This window comes from Bubalus kerabau, unplaced genomic scaffold (genome assembly GCF_029407905.1).
Source record: "Bubalus kerabau isolate K-KA32 ecotype Philippines breed swamp buffalo unplaced genomic scaffold, PCC_UOA_SB_1v2 scaffold_26, whole genome shotgun sequence".
In the NCBI taxonomy this organism is placed as follows: domain Eukaryota; kingdom Metazoa; phylum Chordata; class Mammalia; order Artiodactyla; family Bovidae; genus Bubalus; species Bubalus kerabau.
The window spans coordinates 10,398,138-10,405,086 of NW_026577880.1; positions in this window are offsets into that span (position 1 = coordinate 10,398,138).

Below are 6,949 nucleotides of genomic sequence, written 5' to 3' on the forward strand. Positions count from 1 at the left end.
CCGAACGCCCCCTATTCCCCGGTCCGCCCTTGAGAAGGACCCGAGGCCCGGACCCCTCTTCGAAGGCAACCCTGTGGGTGAAGGCACAACACGAAGGGGCACTGCCACCCCCGGGCATCGTCCGCAAAGACCCGCGGGTTCCACACACAGCACGACGAGGGGCCTGAGACCCCCCGAGCAACTGGAGAGGGCAGCGGGGTTCCCTTCCTCAGACAAGACGAGGCCTGACTCTCCTGTCCCAACTCTGCAGGGACCCTGCGGTCGGAGTCCGAAACGGAGAGGAAGCCTGAGGTTCCTGCCTCCCCTCGAGGTGAGGCCCTCTTCCGTTGCGCCAGACCCAGCGGAGTCCCGAGGGGCCCCGCCACCTCCACAGGATCCCTCGCCTCTCAGAGGCACCCTGGCAAGTTCCCTAAGGTCCCCGGCAGAAGGCGAGGGAAACGAGGGTTTCCCGCCGCCCCCCGAGAAAGACCTCGAGAGTCCTTCTTCAACGCGTCTCGAGGCCCTAGTCCCCTCCCGTGACTCGAGAGCCAGGACGCGCTCCCCCTCGCCACGCGCATGGAGACCTGACTTCCCTGGCGCCGCACGAGAGGCTCCCTGAGATCCTCGTCGCGCCTCGGGAGAAAACCCCCACGGGCGCCGCAGCTCGAGGAAACCCCTGAGACGCCCCCGTCCTCGCGAGCTGAGGGCCTTCTTTTCCTGCATGGCCTGGAGAGCAATCCCGGGTCCTCTCTCCAAACGGAAGAGGAGGCTGGACTCCCTTGAGGCCGCTCAGGGGGCTCCAAGAAACCCGCGTCGCGATTCGAGAGGAGAGCGGAGTCCTTGGCTTCCCCTCGAGACGAGGCCTAACTCCCCGGGGGAGCCTGGAATGCAACCCCGAGATCCCTGCCTTCCCTGGAGAGGAATATTAGGTGCCGGACACACGCCGAGGTGAGGTCTCTTCGGCCCTGGGGTGACTCGAGCGCAACCCCCAGCTTTCCCTCGCAACCCGAGGGGAAGATTGGGCTTCCCAGGGCCTACCCAAGGGGAAGGCTGAGATCCCCGTCGTAACTCGAGAATCCCGCCGCAACTCGAGAAAAACCACGTGGTTCCCACCTCTTGGCAATATGAGGCCCTTGCCCGCCACGGCGTCTCAAGGGAAGTCCCCTGTTCGGCCCTGAAGGGCGAAACGGTCCCTGACAGCCTTCCTGCGATCCCCAAAAGTCCCCCGACACGCCGGGTTCCCTCGAGGGGAACACCGAGGGTCCCGGCACCGCTTCCTCTGAGCCCCTTCTCCCCTCCTGATCGCGACAGGAGAGGCGATTCCCCTGCGTGGTCTGGAAGGGGTTCCCGGCCTTCCCGGCGCACCTCAGGATGAGGCCGGTCTCACGAGGAAATTCGAGACGAGCCACGTGGGTGGGGCCACATGCCGAACGCCCCCGATTCCCCGGTCCGCCCTTGAGAAGGACCCGAGGCCCGGACCCCTCTTCGAAGGCAACCCTGTGGGTGAAGGCACAACACGAAGGGGCACTGCCACCCCCGTGCATCGTCCGCAAAGACCCGCGGGTTCCACACACAGCTCGACGAGGGGCCTGAGACCCCCTGAGCAACTCGAGAGGCCAGCGGGGTTCCCTTCCTCAGACAAGACGAGGCCTGACTCTCCTGTCCCAACTCTGCAGGGACCCTGCGGTCGAAGTCCGAAACGGAGAGGAAGCCTGAGGTTCCTGCCTCCCCTCGAGGTGAGGCCCTCTTCCGTTGCGCCAGACCCAGCGGAGTCCCGAGGGGCCCCGCCACCTCCACAGGATCCCTCGCCTCTCAGAGGCACCCTGGCAAGTTCCCTAAGGTCCCCGGCAGAAGGCGAGGGACACGAGGGTTTCCCGCCGCCCCCCGAGAAAGACCTCGAGAGTCCTTCTTCAACGCGTCTCGAGGCCCTAGTCCCCTCCCGTGACTCGAGAGCCAGGACGCGCTCCCCCTCGCCACGCGCATGGAGACCTGACTTCCCTGGCGCCGCACGAGAGGCTCCCTGAGATCCTCGTCGTGCCTCGGGAGAAAACCCCCACGGGCGCCGCAGCTCGAGGAAACCCCTGAGACGCCCCCGTCCTCGCGAGCTGAGGGCATTCTTTTCCTGCATGGCCTGGAGAGCAATCCCGGGTCCTCTCTCCAAACGGAAGAGGAGGCTGGACTCCCTTGAGGCCGCTCAGGGGGCTCCAAGAGACCCGCGTCGCGACTCGAAAGGAGAGCGGAGTCCTTGGCTTCCTCTCGAGACGGGGCCTGACTCCCCGGGGAAGCCTGGAATGCAACCCCGAGATCCCTGCCTTCCCTGGAGAGGAATATTAGGTCCCAGACACACGCCTAGGTGAGGTCTCTTCGGCCCTGCAGTGACTCGAGCGCAACCCCCAGCTTTCCGTCGCAACCCGAGGGGAAGATTGGGCTTCCCAGGGCCAACCCAAGGGGAAGGCTGAGATCCCCGTCGTAGCTCGAGAATCCCGCCGCAACTCGAGAACAACCACGTGGTTCCCACCTCTTGGCAAGATGAGGCCCTTGCCCGCCACTGCGTCTCAAGGGAAGTCCCCTGTTCCGCCCTGAATGGCGAAACGGTCCCTGACAGCCTTCCTGCGACCCTCAAAAGTCCCCCGACACGCCGGGTTCCCTCGAGGGGAACACCGAGGGTCCCGGCACCGCTTCCTCTGAGCCCCTTCTCCCCTCCTGATCGCGACAGGAGAGGCGATTCCCCTGCGTGGTCTGGAAAGGGTTCCCGGCCTTCCCGGCGCACCTCAGGATGAGGCCGGTCTCACGAGGAAATTCGAGACGAGCCACGTGGGTGGGGCCACATGTCGAACGCCCCCGATTCCCCGGTCCGCCCTTGAGAAGGACCCGAGGCCCGGACCCCTCTTCGAAGGCAACCCTGTGGGTGAAGGCACAACACGAAGGGGCACTGCCACCCCCGTGCATCGTCCGCAAAGACCCGCGGGTTCCACACACAGCTCGACGAGGGGCCTGAGACCCCCTGAGCAACTCGAGAGGCCAGCGGGGTTCCCTTCCTCAGACAAGACAAGGCCTGACTCTCCTGTCCCCACTCTGCAGGGACCCTGCGGTCGGAGTCCGAAACGTAGAGGAAGCCTGAGGTTCCTGCCTCCCCTCGAGGTGAGGCCCTCTTCCGTTGCGCCAGACCCAGCGGAGTCCCGAGGGGCCCCGCCACCTCCACAGGATCCCTCGCCTCTCAGAGGCACCCTGGGAAGTTCCCTAAGGTCCCCGGCAGAAGGCGAGGGACACGAGGGTTTCCCGCCGCCCCCTGAGGAAGACCTCGAGAGTCCTTCTTCAACGCGTCTCGAGGCCCTAGTCCCCTCCCGTGACTCGAGAGCCAGAACGTGCTCCCCCTCGCCACGCGCATGGAGACCTGACTTCCCTGGCACCGCACGAGAGGCTCCCTGAGATCCTCGTCGCGCCTCGGGAGAAAACCCCCACGGGCGCCGCAGCTCGAGGAAACCCTTGAGACGCCCCCGTCCTCGCGAGCTGAGGGCCTTCTTTTCCTGCATGGCCTGGAGAGCAATCCCGGGTCCTCTCTCCAAACGGAAGAGGAGGCTGGACTCCCTTGAGGCCGCTCAGGGGGCTCCAAGAGACCCGCGTCGCGACTCGAGAGGAGAGCGGAGTCCTTGGCTTCCCCTCGAGACGAGGCCTGACTCCCCGGGGGAGCCTGGAATGCAACCCCGAGATCCCTGCCTTCCCTGGAGAGGAATATTAGGTCCCGGACACACGCCTAGGTGAGGTCTCTTCGGCCCTGCAGTGACTCGAGCGCAACCCCCAGCTTTCCCTCGCAACCCGAGGGGAAGATTGGGCTTCCCAGGGCCAACCCAAGGGGAAGGCTGAGATCCCCGTCGTAACTCGAGAATGCCGCCGCAACTCGAGAAAAACCACGTGGTTCCCACCTCTTGGCAAGATGAGGCCCTTGCCCGCGACGGCGTCTCAAGGGAAGTCCCCTGTTCCGCCCTGAAGGGCGAAACGGTCCCTGACAGCCTTCCTGCGACCCCCAAAAGTCCCCCGACACGCCGGGTTCCCTCGAGGGGAACACCGAGGGTCCCGGCACCGCTTCCTCTGAGCCCCTTCTCCCCTCCTGATCGCGACAGGAGAGGCGATTCCCCTGCGTGGTCTGGAAGGGGTTCCCGGCCTTCCTGGCGCACCTCAGGATGAGGCCGGTCTCACGAGGAAATTCGAGACGAGCCACGTGGGTGGGGCCACATGCCGAACGCCCCCGATTCCCCGGTCCGCCCTTGAGAAGGACCCGAGGCCCGGACCCCTCTTCGAAGGCAACCCTGTGGCTGAAGGCACAACACGAAGGGGCACTGCCACCCCCGTGCATCGTCCGCAAAGACCCGCGGGTTCCACACACAGCTCGACGAGGGGCCTGAGACCCCCTGAGCAACTCGAGAGGCCAGCGGGGTTCCCTTCCTCAGACAAGACGAGGCCTGACTCTCCTGTCCCAACTCTGCAGGGACCCTGTGGTCGGAGTCCGAAACGGAGAGGAAGCCTGAGGTTCCTGCCTCCCCTCGAGGTGAGGCCCTCTTCCGTTGCCCCAGACCCAGCGGAGTCCCGAGGGGCCCCGCCACTTCCACAGGATCCCTCGCCTCTCAGAGGCACCCTGGGAAGTTCCCTAAGGTCCCCGGCAGAAGGCGAGGGACACGAGGGTTTCCCGCCGCCCCCCGAGAAAGACCTCGAGAGTCCTTTTTCAACGCGTCTCGAGGCCCTAGTCCCCTCCCGTGACTCGAGAGCCAGGACGCGCTCCCCCTCGCCACGCGCATGGAGACCTGACTTCCCTGGCGCCGAACGAGAGGCTCCCTGAGATCCTCGTCGTGCCTCGGGAGAAAACCCCCACGGGCACCGCAGCTCGAGGAAACCCCTGAGACGCCCCCGTCCTCGCGAGCTGAGGGCCTTCTTTTCCTGCATGGCCTGGAGAGCAATCCCGGGTCCTCTCTCCAAACGGAAGAGGAGGCTGGACTCCCTTGAGGCCGCTCAGGGGGCTCCAAGAGCCCCGCGTCGCGACTCGAGAGGAGAGCGGAGTCCTTGGCTTCCCCTCGAGACGAGGCCTGACTCCCCAGGGGAGCCTGGAATGCAACCCCGAGATCCCTGCCTTCCCTGGAGAGGAATATTAGGTCCCGGACACACGCCTAGGTGAGGTCTCTTCGGCCCTGCAGTGACTCGAGCGCAACCCCCAGCTTTCCCTCGCAACCCGAGGGGAAGATTGGGCTTCCCATGGCCAACCCAAGGGGAAGGCTGAGATCCCCGTCGTAACTCGAGAATCCCGCCGCAACTCGAGAAAAACCACGTGGTTCCCACCTCTTGGCAAGATGAGGCCCTTGCCCGCCACGGCGTCTCAAGGGAAGTCCCCTGTTCCGCCCTGAAGGGCGAAACGGTCCCTGACAGCCTTCCTGCGACCCCCAAAAGTCCCCCGACACGCCGGGTTCCCTCGAGGGGAACACCGAGGGTCCCGGCACCGCTTCCTCTGAGCCCCTTCTCCCCTCCTGATCGCGACAGGAGAGGCGATTCCCCTGCGTGGTCTGGAAGGGGTTCCCGGCCTTCCCGGCGCACCTCAGGATGAGGCCGGTCTCACGAGGAAATTCGAGACGAGCCACGTGGGTGGGGCCACATGCCGAACGCCCCCGATTCCCCGGTCCGCCCTTGAGAAGGACCCGAGGCCCGGACCCCTCTTCGAAGGCAACCCTGTGGCTGAAGGCACAACACGAAGGGGCACTGCCAACCCCGTGCATCGTCCGCAAAGACCCGCGGGTTCCACACACAGCTCGACGAGGGGCCTGAGACCCCCTGAGCAACTCGAGAGGCCAGCGGGGTTCCCTTCCTCAGACAAGACGAGGCCTGACTCTCCTGTCCCAACTCTGCAGGGACCCTGCGGTCGGAGTCCGAAACGGAGAGGAAGCCTGAGGTTCCTGCCTCCCCTCGAGGTGAGGCCCTCTTCCATTGCGCCAGACCCAGCGGAGTCCCGATGGGCCCCGCCACCTCCACAGGATCCCTCGCCTCTCAGAGGCACCCTAGGAAGTTCCCTAAGGTCCCCGGCAGAAGGCGAGGGACACGAGGGTTTCCCTCCGCCCCCCGAGGAAGACCTCGAGAGTCCTTCTTCAACGCGTCTCGAGGCCCTAGTCCCCTCCCGTGACTCGAGAGCCAGGACGCGCTCCCCCTCGCCACGCGCATGGAGACCTGACTTCCCTGGCGCCGCACGAGAGGCTCCCTGAGATCCTCGTCGTGCCTCGGGAGAAAAACCCCACGGGCGCCGCAGCTCGAGGAAACCCCTGAGACGCCCCCGTCCTCGCGAGCTGAGGGCATTCTTTTCCTGCATGGCCTGGAGAGCAATCCCGGGTCCTCTCTCCAAACGGAAGAGGAGGCCAGACTCCCTTGAGGCCGCTCAGGGGGCTCCAAGAGACCCGCGTCGCGACTCGAAAGGAGAGCGGAGTCCTTGGCTTCCCCTCGAGACGGGGCCTGACTCCCCGGGGAAGCCTGGAATGCAACCCCGAGATCCCTGCCTTCCCTGGAGAGGAATATTAGGTCCCAGACACACGCCTAGGTGAGGTCTCTTCGGCCCTGCAGTGACTCGAGCGCAACCCCCAGCTTTCCGTCGCAACCCGAGGGGAAGATTGGGCTTCCCAGGGCCAACCCAAGGGGAAGGCTGAGATCCCCGTCGTAGCTCGAGAATCCCGCCGCAACTCGAGAACAACCACGTGGTTCCCACCTCTTGGCAAGATGAGGCCCTTGCCCGCCACTGCGTCTCAAGGGAAGTCCCCTGTTCCGCCCTGAATGGCGAAACGGTCCCTGACAGCCTTCCTGCGACCCTCAAAAGTCCCCCGACACGCCGGGTTCCCTCGAGGGGAACACCGAGGGTCCCGGCACCGCTTCCTCTGAGCCCCTTCTCCCCTCCTGATCGCGACAGGAGAGGCGATTCCCCTGCGTGGTCTGGAAAGGGTTCCCG